Source organism: Rhineura floridana, chromosome 4 (genome assembly GCF_030035675.1).
Source record: "Rhineura floridana isolate rRhiFlo1 chromosome 4, rRhiFlo1.hap2, whole genome shotgun sequence".
Classification (NCBI taxonomy): Eukaryota; Metazoa; Chordata; class Lepidosauria; order Squamata; family Rhineuridae; genus Rhineura; species Rhineura floridana.
The window spans coordinates 14,524,642-14,537,174 of record NC_084483.1 but is presented as its reverse complement, the minus strand read 5'-3'; the positions used below and the strand labels follow the sequence as shown (position 1 = coordinate 14,537,174).

The following is a 12,533-nucleotide window of genomic DNA, read 5'->3' as shown; positions in this document are numbered from 1 at the left end:
AGTAATCTTTTAAAAAATAAAATACAATGGAACAGCTGTATAGTTTCCCCAGGCATGATAGCCCATATGACACAGCTATACTGGCCTGTTAGGGTTTGTGTAGACTGCTCTAGCCATTTCCTGATCTAGTAATTTCCACCTCTCCCTTCTGAAAATGGGGGCACACAATGCTAGTCAAACCCTGCCCTTTTTACTGTAAAACCTGGTGGGATCAGCTTGAGGGCATTTTTTAAAATTCACCTCAAAGAGATTTCATAACTGATGGGCAGATCAACCCAGTCCTCGTCTAGGTGTGGCTAATGGAAATGCTTTGCAGTAGGTGACCAGTGTGCTCACAGCCCAAAATGGCCAAAGGTGAGAGATTATGGGAGCTGGAGTCCACCAACATCTGAAGGGCCATAGTTCCCTACCCCTGCTTTATGTAAAGGAAATTGTCAATATAGTTTAAGTCGAAGTGCTTTGATTTAAGCTGTCGGGAGAGCTCTCTCCACAGTGGCATGGGAGCCACTTCTCTTTGCTGTGATCCCATGTTGCTGGGGAAGTGTGTGAGAATTAAACCACATGGGTGAAACCATTTGGAGAAGGCTAGATTGATATCCTTCATCCTGCAAAGATATTGATAGATTAGGAAAGATCTGCATGTGGTGATTTAATTCATACACACTTTTCAGTGTCATGAAACCACACCTTGAAGAAGCAGATCCCATGTTCCTTTTACCTGAGAAGTTTTCTCACATGGTCTTCTCTCTCTCTCCCTCTCTCTCTCTCTCTCTCTCTCTCTCTCTCTCACACACACACACACACACACACACACACACACACACACAGAGAGAGAGAGAGAGAGAGAGAGAGAGAGAGAGAGAGAGAGCATTCCATAACAGAGCATGCTCAATACTCATCTGGACTGTTTTGGGAGTCATTCCCTTTCTGTTTTTTCTCTCACTTTTTTGTATTCCGTCTTGCCCACTAATACAGTAGGGCCCCGCTTATATGGTGGGTTAGGGACCAGGCCCCCACCGGAAAGCGGAAATCGCCATAAAGCGGAACCCATTGACTTTAAAGGGTCGCGCCGCGCAAAAATGCCGCAAAATGGCAAAATCGGCTTTAAAACGGGAAATTTCCTGATTGAAAGCTGCCGCATCAGCAGAATGCCGTAAAGCGGAACGCCGTAAAGCGGGGCCCTACTGTACTCATTATGTGTGGTATGGATGGTGATACCATAGCAACAACACTTCCAGCCTGAGCTTCAGAAATACAGGGAATGACACTCTGACCAGTTTAAGTGGCTAAAGTGTTTAAATCTGATTGGAAACTATCTGTTCAATTTGATACAAGGTAGCTGTTAAGCATGACCTAAAAGCTGCAATCCCAAGCATACTTACTTGGGAGTAATTCCCATAGGAGTCAATAAGATTTACTTCTGGGAGTATAAGATCAGTCGGTAAGAGTCTCCCTTTAGACACCATACATGTAAGCACATGGCTTTTCCCCAAGAATCTTGGGAACTGTAGTTTACCCCTCACAGAGCTACAATTCCCAGCACCCGTAACAAACTACAGTTCCCAGTATTCTTTTTTGGGGGTGGTGGTGGAAATGTGCTTTAAATATATCATGTGTATGCAGCTTTGGTGAGATAATAGCTGGAGGTAATCAGCCCAAAATGATAACAAATAATCAGTAGGCATTCCCAAAAGACATTCAAACAGTGGGTAAAAAAAAGTGAGAATTACAGAGGCAAACAAGGAATGCAGTTAAGCAATAAAGTAATCCAGTTAGATTGCAAAGCTGCCAAGATTCATTCACTTTGTGGGCATCCAGTGTGCCACACTACAGGTGCACCCCATTTGTAACTAACACATTCCACACCCTCCTCATATGGAGGTTTTATTATGGGAAACTGCAGCTGAAGACCTTGTGACAAGGTTAATTTGACAACAAGCTGTATTGATTTCTCACTTCTGCTCAGACCTATCGGAATCTACTGACTAAAAAATTCACTTCAAGTGAATGGGCATCTGTCAAAAGCAAGCAAGCAAGCTTCAGAAAATTCTATGTGCAACTATTAGTGAAAGATTAACAACACACACATTTAGAAACAAGCAGCTTGCTTCCAAGAGAGAGATTTTGTTGCTCTCCCAACAACCAGCTCTTAGAAGCCATAATTCTTAGATAAAACTCCTGGCTAGGCTTGCCTACCTTTACCTGAGATGCCCTGACTGACTTCCTTCCCTTGCAGACTGATATGCTTAGGGAAGCTTATCTGCCCTTCCTCCTTCCGCCCTTTACCCTTTCTCTCTTGTTTGACTGTCCGAGAGAGAGGAGACACCTTCGTCTCTGCTCTCTCCCTCCTGAGCCATGAGGGCAACTCCCAAACCTGGATGTTGCGCCTCCAAGTTAGTTAGTTAGAACTAAGTATGCCTTTCCTATCTACTATGTGTTTCTGTAAACTGCTGGACACTGCTGATGAGGAATTGTTGAGGTACCTGAGGTCTCCCAGCAGGGAAGTGTCATCACTCCATGGCTTCCCACGTGTGCTGCCGTGTTTTTTGCAGGACAACACAGGCATGCGTTCAAGTCCCGCAGTAGAATGCTTATTCAGTACAGGTGGCAATGTAATGACTGTGAAAAGACATTCCTTGTCTGACGTGCTCTTTGAGCATCTTGTTCTTTTCAGACATAACAGAAATGTATTATAAAAGCAGCATTTCAAGTGTAAAATTTGATTTCAAGTGTTGAGGTATCATCATTGTTTGGGGGGGCATGTGAGATTTTGTTATACCATTCTGTTAATCTTATGGATAAAAAAAATTATTCTACTACCCCCTGTGTGTGTGTGTTTATTTTTAATATTGTTTTAGGCTACTTAGATGTGCAGCAGCCAAGGCCAGCACCTTGTAGGCGTTTTTTTAAAAACGTAACTGAAAAGTAATTGTAGTGATTACTTTTGAGAAAAAGTAATCAGTTACTTTCAGAGCGATTGCAATGGTAACAGTAATTACTACTTTTTTGCCAAGTAATTGTAAATGTAATTTATTACTTTTTAAAAGTAATCTTCCAAGCTCTGAGCGGAAGTGTGGGGGAGTGTAGTTCTGGTACTATTTTCACAGCAGGCGTGATTATGTCATTTACTGGAGTAGTATTTGCTAGTGTTTGTAAGTTTACAGGGGTTGGAGGGAAGGCCGTGCCTCCCTTTGTTAGGTAGGCTAGGATCAAACAGTCACTGGCCCAAGGTCAACTGGTGAACTTCATGGCTGATCGGTGTGGCGAGCTCCATCCCTCAAGCCAAAATCCAACATGAGAAACAATATACCACCCTTATTCTATGACTGTCAGTTGAGCCAAATAACCAGGACTCACCTTGGGGGTGTGGGATGTTTGCCCCTGTACTGGTCTTGTCCATACAGTTTGTTTGTAGGATTTCTTATCCTCCCTTCATCACAAAGTCCCAGGATAGGTTACAACAATATCAGATGCAAAACCTGTTTTTTAGACTGTACAGTGCTTAGAGATTTTTGAAATATTAAGTGGTATATAAATACTTTCAAAGAAATATATAAAATGATACATTATTATAATAAGTTAAAAATACAACTGAATATTAAATTCACTAATAGGCAAAAAAAACCATTGCGGTTTAAGAATGTACCTATTGCCAAAAGATATTTCTACCAAACTTTAAAAAGCAGGGAAACTGGGCAGCTATAGTGAGTGTACCAGGAGAGCAGGAGACCTAACCTCCTGTCTGAGATATTGTACTGCCCTACATATTTGTCAAAATGCAAACACAATTTGGGTTGGTCTTTCACAGTCCAATCCACTTCCTGTGTTAACTTGGAAGAATTTGGTAACATGTGCCTCTGAGCATATGGTGAGTGGTGTCAATAATACCTGCCATCTCCAAAGATGGAGAATTACATTTTTGTATATTTGTTGGTGTTCTTCTTACTTTGTTTCTTTCCTGTTTTACTACTGTTTCTACAGAGAATCTAACCTAGAAAATTATATTTCTCTCATTATTCATCCTATAAATCTGTGTCAAATTTATTTTTATTAATTTCAAAGCCTTTTTATTGGTCAATGTCATATGATGGTGAAGACAGCCTTTTGTTTGTGTTTCAAACTGGAGGTTATGTTCTATTTCTATTTTAGGTGCATTAACAGTTAAATCTGAAACAAGTATGATGTAAAATCAGACTGATTACACTATGTTGCTACTTAAGCAATGACTCTAGCTGTTCGAAAAAACAAATGGCCAGCCCCAGATGCACATTTTCAGCCTGCTATGCTTAAACTACTCCACTTAAGGAAAGGTGGGCATGGTAAATTAAAAACAGAGAACACACCTAGAATTTTGCTAGAATATATTTCACCTCCCACTGTTTTATCTTGTGCAAACTGAGATAATCCTCATGTCCAGTGGAAACTATTCTGCAGAATAGTCAGTGCCATTATTCCATAATTGTTTTTGGAGGGTTTTTTAGTGTTGCAAAGTATTGCTGTAATTCACATATTCACAGAAACAGAAGCAAAAGAAAATGATTTACTATAGGAAACTTCACTAAAATTGCAAAGTAAATCAAACATATTTAAAGTGACTGTCTGAACTCTATCAACTGTCTTAATATTGTTGCTTCCTCCCTGCTAAAACAAGATCAGCACAGCATGTTTTGTTTCTGTTATTTGGGCTGATTGTAGCTGTTGCCAGCACTCACAATATGCTGAGGCACATGTTACCAAATTCTTCCAAGTTACACAGGAAGTGGATTGGACTGTGAAAGACCAACCCAAATTTTATTGATTGATTGATTGATATCCTGCCCTTTCTCCCAGTAGGAGCCCAGTAAAACTGCAAATTGTGTTTGCATTTTTACAAATTTGTAGGGCAGTACAATATCTCACAGAGGTCAGGCCTCCTGCTCCCCTGGTGTATTCACTATAGCTGCCCAATCTCCTTGCTTTTAAAAGTTTGATAGAAATACCTGTTGGCTATAGGTATGTTCTTAAAATGCAAGTTTTTTTTGCCTATTAGTGAATTTCTCTGGTTTTTAATCCAGGAGGTAAGAAATGGGATCCTGTGCAAGTTTGCTGAGAATGGATTGATCATTTGCATGCTTATTGAGTTCAATGGGATTTACTCCCCTACAATCATGCTTAGGATAGGTGAAACTGACCACAGGGGTTGGGGAGGGGAGGAGGAGGAGGAGAGAGGGGAGGAAACGCAGCGGGGAGGACTGGGATGGGAGCAGGCAGGAGGGGCAGGGGAGGAGGAGGCAGGTTTGATCATTTGCATGTTTATTCAGTGGGATTTATTTCCATGCAATCATGATTAGGATAGCTAAAACTGACCATGGAGGGGAGGAGAACAGGGGGGAGGGAGGGGGAGGGCTGCAGTGGGCAGGGGAGGAGGAAAAATGAGGAGGGGAGGGGAAGGGGCAAAAGGGAGGTGATGGGAGGGAGGAGAGGAGGGCAGGTTTGATCATTTGCATACTTATTGAGTTCAATGGGATTTACTCCTGTTCAATCATGGTTAGGATAGGTAAAACTGACCATGCGGGAGGGGGAGGGGAGGGGTAAGGATGCTAAGAGATGCTAGGAGATGCCCTGTTCCCTTCACAGACCTTCAATCAGAGTGGCTAATTGTTAAACCACTCTGGCCACTGGAGCTCTGTCAGGGGAATAGGAGTCTCCTCTCAGCACCCTTCACAAACTACACTTCCCAGGATTCTTTGGGGGAAGCCATGACTGTCTCAAGTGAAATAAAGGTCTGGTTTGGGTGTAGCCAAGCGACGCAGCTGTGAGTCTGGCTTTTAGAACACTGACAGTTGTTTCTTACTGAGCCTGCATTGACTCCAATGCTAAACTTCTTAAATTAATTAAGAATCAGCCAGGCATTTTTTAAACTTTTAAACTGCAGGAGATGAAGTTCAGAGTATGGGGCAAGGTCAGTAATAGGATTACAGGTACTCTGTGAACATGGCTGATTTTTAATTAATTTCAACAAATCGTGAGAACACTGACAGAAAAAAGACCAACAGGAGTCTGTTTTTTTTGTCTCTTTTTACACGTTGAAGTATCGATTCTGACTGTTTTGTGTATCGCCATGAAAATTTAGAGGGTTGTTAAACAAGCACTTCTGAGTTCAGGACTATAAGTTTTGTAAGGTTCATCCATGCTGGCTCTATAATATTGCAGCTGCTTCACATCAATGCCACAGGTGCATGGGATCTTACCATAGCGACTTGGCTCCCATTACACAGATTGAAGTAAAAACAGGAGGGGTGAATATGGTCAAAGGATCAAAGAATGTCAAAAGTACCATGGAATGAATGTACTTCTAAGGCAAAGTTACCCTCTAATAAATAACAACAACAATAACAACTGTGTAAATCTATTTTAAATAATTATATACTGAGAGTTCATTAGGCACGAATAGGTGCAGAATATCTTTCCATGAATGGGGACAGGACGATGTGAATCCTGTAAGTTCCTACTTGAATGCCAGAGTGCCATTTTCAAATGTTTGCTGAATAGTTAGGGGGAGCTTAGAAGCACTGCCAGCAAAGGAATTTCAAAGCATCTAAGCTCTGCGCTGTGCCAGGGAAGTGAAAGATAGCACAAACACTTATTTTAATTGACTAGAAAGCAGCATGATATTTTTTGAAATGATCACTGTCATACAGACACATCATGCTTAACTTATAACCAATCAACACTTCCAACACGTAACAAAGGAGCATATCAATAGTTGCTCTAGGCTCTGAAATACATTTCCATACTCTTAATAAGTTCTTTCAGATAAGCCATTAGTAGTAAAGCATACTGTGCTCGTATATACAAGTAATTTCTCCCTTTTAAGGTGGAATTCTATGCACACGTCCTAGTTAGAAACAATTGGACTTCTGAGTAATCATGCACAGGACTGTGCTATTAGTCTTTTTGCAAAGAAGAAGATTTTTGAAATTGCAAAATGAGGGTAAACAACTTTGGTTTCAATTCCCATAGCAGCTGAAAGTTGCGCTGATCATGTGTGCTACAGCTGACAGGGATCAGATGTAGCATGCGAGCTCCCCACGCTACAGCTGATCGTGTGCTACAGCTGATCAGCTGGAGCGTGCAATCAGCTGTAGCACAGGGAGTTCGCACGCTCCAGCTGATCCCTGTCAGCTGGAGCATGCAATCAGCTGGAGCGTGGGGAGCTTGTGTGCTCCAGCTGATCCCTGTCAGCTGGAGCATGCAATCAGCTGGAGCGTGGGGAGCTTGTGTGCTCCAGCTGATCCCTGTTAGCTGGAGCACAGTGGCTGAAGCTTCCCGTGCTACAGCTGATCGCCCCGCTGGTGCCACCGTATTAGCGGAACGCCGACAAGTGGGGCCCTACTGTATTTTGTTAATTTTATAGAAAATTTACAAGAATAAAGCATCTATGAACAAAAAAAATTTAAACTGAAGCAAGCGAAATAAGTTGTTTTGGTCATTTCTGCTTTATGAGCTACTTGATGACTACATGAAAAGTAGCACCACATCCTCCATGAACATATGAAGTACTGAGGCTCATATCAAAGTGTGTGTGTAGGAATCCCACATGAAACAACTCATTAATCCTAAATATGCTTTCATGGATTGCTCCCTAGCTGAATATTATGCTCTCTAAATAAAATGCCATCTTTGAGCAGAACTAAATCATGCAAGAAACAATGGTCTTCGGTTGAAGCTCCCCCTTAATAGGATTGTAGCCAATGGTGTCTCTCACGCTGGCAGAAGACTCTTTGATCCTGCAGAGACTTCTATCAGTGAATAGAGAAACTTTCATCAATGGCGAGGGAGGCAATTTCTCCTGATTCTCCCTACCCTGACAGATCCTACATACCTACTCCCCGCCAGATGAAATAAGCCTCATCAGGAGAAAGAACAGAGTGAACAGTGTCACCTGTGTCACCTGTAGTGTGGCCCTTAAAAGTGCTCTCATGTTCTTGCTTTTCCTAGTATGAATGCAGTGAAGGACGTCCATTAAATAAGCTCATAAACAAGCTGCTCTGATCAAGGACTCCTCATGACAATACTCACAAATAGGCACAAAAGAACCCTTGTGGTTTAACAGTATACCTATATCCAAAAGATATTTCTATTGAACTTTAAAAAGCAGGGAAAATGGGCAGCTATAGTGAATGCACCAGAATGTACCTCTCTGAGATATTGTACTGCCATACAAATTTGTAAAAATGGAAACACAATTTAGGTTGCTCTTTCAGTCCAATCCACTTCCTGTGTAGCTTGGAAGGATTTGGTAACATGTGCCTCCAAGCATATGGTGAGTGGTGGCAACATCTACCATCTCCAAAGATGGAGAATTACATTTTTGTATATTTGTATATCTCAGAGAGGAAGTCAGGTCTCCTGCTCCCCTGGTGCATCAACGATAGCTGCCCGATTTCCCTGGTTTTTAAAGTTGGATAGAAATACCTGTTGGCTATAGGTAAACCGCAAGGTTTTTTGCCCATTAGTGAATTTCTCTGCTTTTTAATCCGGGAGATAAGAAATGGGATCCTGTGCAAGTTTGCTGAGAATGGATTGATCATTTGCAGGCTTATTGAGTTCAGTGGGATTTACTCCCCTGCAATCACATTTGGGATAGGTGAAACTGACCACAAGAGATGGGGACGGGTGGAGGAGGAGGAAGGGCAGAGGGGAGGAGGGGGATGGGAGCAGGCACTAGCAGCAGGGGAGGAGGAGGGAAGAGGGAAAAGGGGAAGGGGAGGGGCAAAGGAAAGGGATGAAAGGAGCAAAAGGGAGTTGATGGGAGGGAGGAGGAGGGGAGGGCAGGTTTGATCATTTGCATACTTATTGAGTTCAGTGGGATTTACTTCCGTGCAATCATGCTTAAGATAGGTAAAACTGACAATAGGGGAGGGGGAGGGGGAAGGAGGGGATTAGAAGGGGATAGGGGACGGAGAGAGAGGGGCAAGAAGGAAGGGATAGGAGGGAGGAGGAGGGGAGGGCAGGTTTGATCATTTGCATGCTTATTGAGTTCAGTGGGATTTACTCCTGTGCAATCATGCTTAGGATAGGTGAAACTGACCTGGGGGAGGGGCAAGGAATGGAGGAGGAGGGCAGGGAATGGAGGAGGAGGGCAGGAAGGGGAGGTGGAGAGGAAGGGATTGTGTGGGTGGCACTGGGGAGAGGGGAAGCTCCTTTCCTTTCCAAAAAGGAAAACATTGTGAACAGTATCTTTGTTTTTGTTTGTTTTGAAATGAGCTTATGGGAAGCACCAGAATAGCATGGGGGGTATTTTCAATTTAACATTGCAGAATGCGAAAAATCCATGCTGGCTTTAGTATACACAGCCACTCTTGTGGCTGTATAATATATGCACACATTATTCTCTTTCTTGTCATTTTTGTTGATAATGTTCTGGGTCAAATTCTCTGATACAGAATTATGCAAACCAAAAACTTTGACATAAATTGATTGTCCTAAATGACAGAAATATTTCAAGATTTGTGGACTATAACAACATTTTTAAAAATAAAAATGTTGGTGGTAAAAAGACATGAGATAAGACCCATATGTTTGTTTGTTTAAAAGGCAAGGGTAAAGAAAAGAAAAACAAAATAGCTAAGGGGATGAGGCAAGGGAGTGAGTGTAGGACATCTGATCACAAAACGCTTATCCAAAACATTTCAGCTGCTGAGTTTTCTTCTGACACTGGCTGTATATCTGCAAACAAATGAGCGCAGCTAGAAATTTACTTTTGAAAAGGAGAACTTTTCATAGGTTCATAGGAATCTGAGCTTTGTGCCAGTGTCCATGATGTATGCACAGAATACTAACAGCCTAATTGTTCCTTGAATTAGGCATTTGATCATCACACATGCATACACACAGAATAGTTCCCAGGAAATTCTCCCCCACTGCCACCACCAAAATAAGTATCACTATCAAGTCATATTGTAGAGCCAGTATTCCTGAAAGAATGCCAAGCCTCTTGCCTGCAACAAAGTGAAAGGAACTGTAATTGTGCTCCTGGGCATCAGTATTTCTTTTGCATTAGGGCAGAGGAATCTTCAGATGGCATTATACAGCTTACTGTATTAGGAATCATTGGGAATATATGTAGCATTTTTGGCAGAAAGTGGGCAGGCAGGAAGACTGAGGGGCCTAGTCAGGGCCGGCTCCAGGCATGCGGGGGCCCTTGGGCATCAGCTTGCCCCAGCCCCCCCTGGGCCCCCCACAGCCCCCCCACCCCCATGGCTGCCCCGCGGTTCCCCTTACCTGTCTGGGCATTAGCATTGCCCTTAATGAAGGTCTGTTTTAGCATTGCCCTTAATGAAGATGGTGGCCGTGGCTTCCCTAAGGGGAATGAAGCCTCCGCCGCCATCTTTGTTGATGGCACACGTGTGTGCTACTCGCACACATCTCTGCCATCAACTAAGATGGCAGCAGCGGCTTCAGTACCTTAGGGAAGCTGCGGCCGCCATCTTCATTAAGGGCAATACTAAAAAGCCGTCTGATAGGTAAGTGGGGGGCGGGGGGCGTGCGGATCGTGGGGGGGAGATGGAGGGCCCCTCAGAGGCTCCTGTAGCTCTGGGGCCCTCGGGACAGTGCCCAACCTGGCCGCCCTTTAGAACCGGCCCTGGGCCTAGTTCTCGTTGAGCAGGATTAAAATACACGTTTGGTCTGTACCACTTCTGACTGCAAGCAGGGGATCAAATGACCAAATGCTCTTCCATAAAAAGAAAGACAGAAACAAAATCCCATCTGCATAGAAACCTGGAATTTCAGGGAAAATAGGGTTGAACCTTTCTATGTACAGTGGATTTTTATTTATTTATTTTGGTATGTAATCAAAATCAATCATGTGAGTCCCACCTTTAGTCTGAAAGGGTACAGTCCAGGAACAGGTTGACCACCTCAGACAGAACTAGGCCTGGATTTTGGTTGGCCAACCACACTGGTTAAGTGATGACATCACTGAAGTCAAACAAAGCCCTCACATTCCTCTCCCTTGGAATGTGAAGGGGAAAATAGAAACTGGCACTTTCTGTGAATTTCTATTTGCAGATTAGGTTGGAGGACATTCTGTAGACTGGATGATGCCTCCCTCTGGACATGACAGGCAGGGTCTTTAGAGAATTTTGCCTCCTCTTCTAGGGGGAGGAGTCATCCCACCCTCCAGACCGAGCTGGCAGAGCACAGAACAACTCCTCAACCTGAACACAATGTGAAGAATGCCCAGAAATAATTAGAACAGAACAAAGGAGCAGGAGAAAAGCATAGAAAGACACATACACAAAACTAAACATGGTGTGTGGTACGTAAGACACAGGCAAAAGCCCTAATTCCCATACCCAAAGAAAAACTCCAGAGGGTAGTGCAGAGGAATAAGGGGTGGGAAGAATGTCCTCCAACCTAATCTGCAAATAGAAATTCATGGTAAGTACCAGTTTCCATTTTTGTCAGATTAGGTTGGAGGACAAGACAGGATGTAGCAGAGCAGTATGCTACACAGGGAGGGTTTCCTCTGACCCCAATTTACTGATGGACTACCCTCTGGAGAACCTTCCTGCCAAAAGCCACATCTGCTGAGGAAAATGAGTCTTATCTTGCAATGCTTGATGAATGTGAGGGGAGATACCCAAGTAGTTGCCTTACAGGTTTCCAAAACTGGGAAACTCCCTTTATAAGCAGCTGAAGTGACTGCCCTCCTCAGGGAGTGGGCTGTGACACCCCCAGGGGGATCCTTACCTAAGGTCCTATAAGCCTAGATAATGGGCTCTTTCAGCTTCCTAGAGATGGAGGAAGGTGATACCTTGCAACCTTTTGCAGAAAAGGCAACAAACAGAGGTTCTGACGTTCTAAACTCAAGCATTCTATTGAGATAAAACCATAAGGCACATCTCACATCAAGAGAATGCCATGTGTGCTCCTGCTGACACGAAAGATTAGGACAAAAAGAGGGAAGTACCACCTTCCGGGGCCTGTGAAAAACCAAGTTTACTTGGGAATGAAAGCCAGATCAGGATGCAGAACAATCTTGTCCTGATGGAAAATGCAGGGCTGGGGGTTGGAAGAAAGAGCCATCCACCATCTGATATCCTTCTTCAAGGGGGGGGGGGTATCTGCAGTGCCAATCATTTCCACTGGACTATGTATATTTGAAAAGGTAGGAGGAAATGTTGCAGAGCCCTTGAGTAGAACTGTGCCCACTGGATCAGATCATATGACAAAAACATCAGTCCCTCCAGATGAGCCAAGACCTTCAGATCCACATGGTCTGAATTTAGAACCTGGGACAGTGCCACTTGCATTGTGGAAATCCTCTCTGGAGTGAGGTATATTCAAAACTGGGCTATGTCCAACAGAACCCCCAGGTGGGTGATCTTGGGATGGGTACAATGAGCTCTTCTCTTGATTCACAACAAAGCCAAGGTCCTGAAGGCAGTTCAGGGTGACCCTTGTGTCCTTCGTGCAGTCGTCCTCTGAGGGTACACAAACCAGAATGTCATCAAGGTAGGGGTGTATTCAAATGCTTCTAGTGC

At 43.4% G+C, this 12,533-nt stretch overlaps 1 protein-coding gene across 10 annotated transcripts in view; it reads right to left on the bottom strand.

The window, feature by feature from the left end:
* The window catches only part of PLCB1 (phospholipase C beta 1), a 689,597-nt gene that overhangs the window by 19,507 nt on the left and 657,557 nt on the right, over window positions 1-12,533 (bottom strand). The window contains exon 33 of one of the 10 annotated variants that reach the window (XR_009762119.1): window positions 3,358-3,479. The exons of the other annotated variants lie outside the window; for them this stretch is intronic. The gene's annotated coding sequence lies outside the window, so the exon portion shown is untranslated. The remainder of the gene's footprint in view (window positions 1-3,357; window positions 3,480-12,533) is intronic. 10 annotated transcript variants of the gene reach the window in all.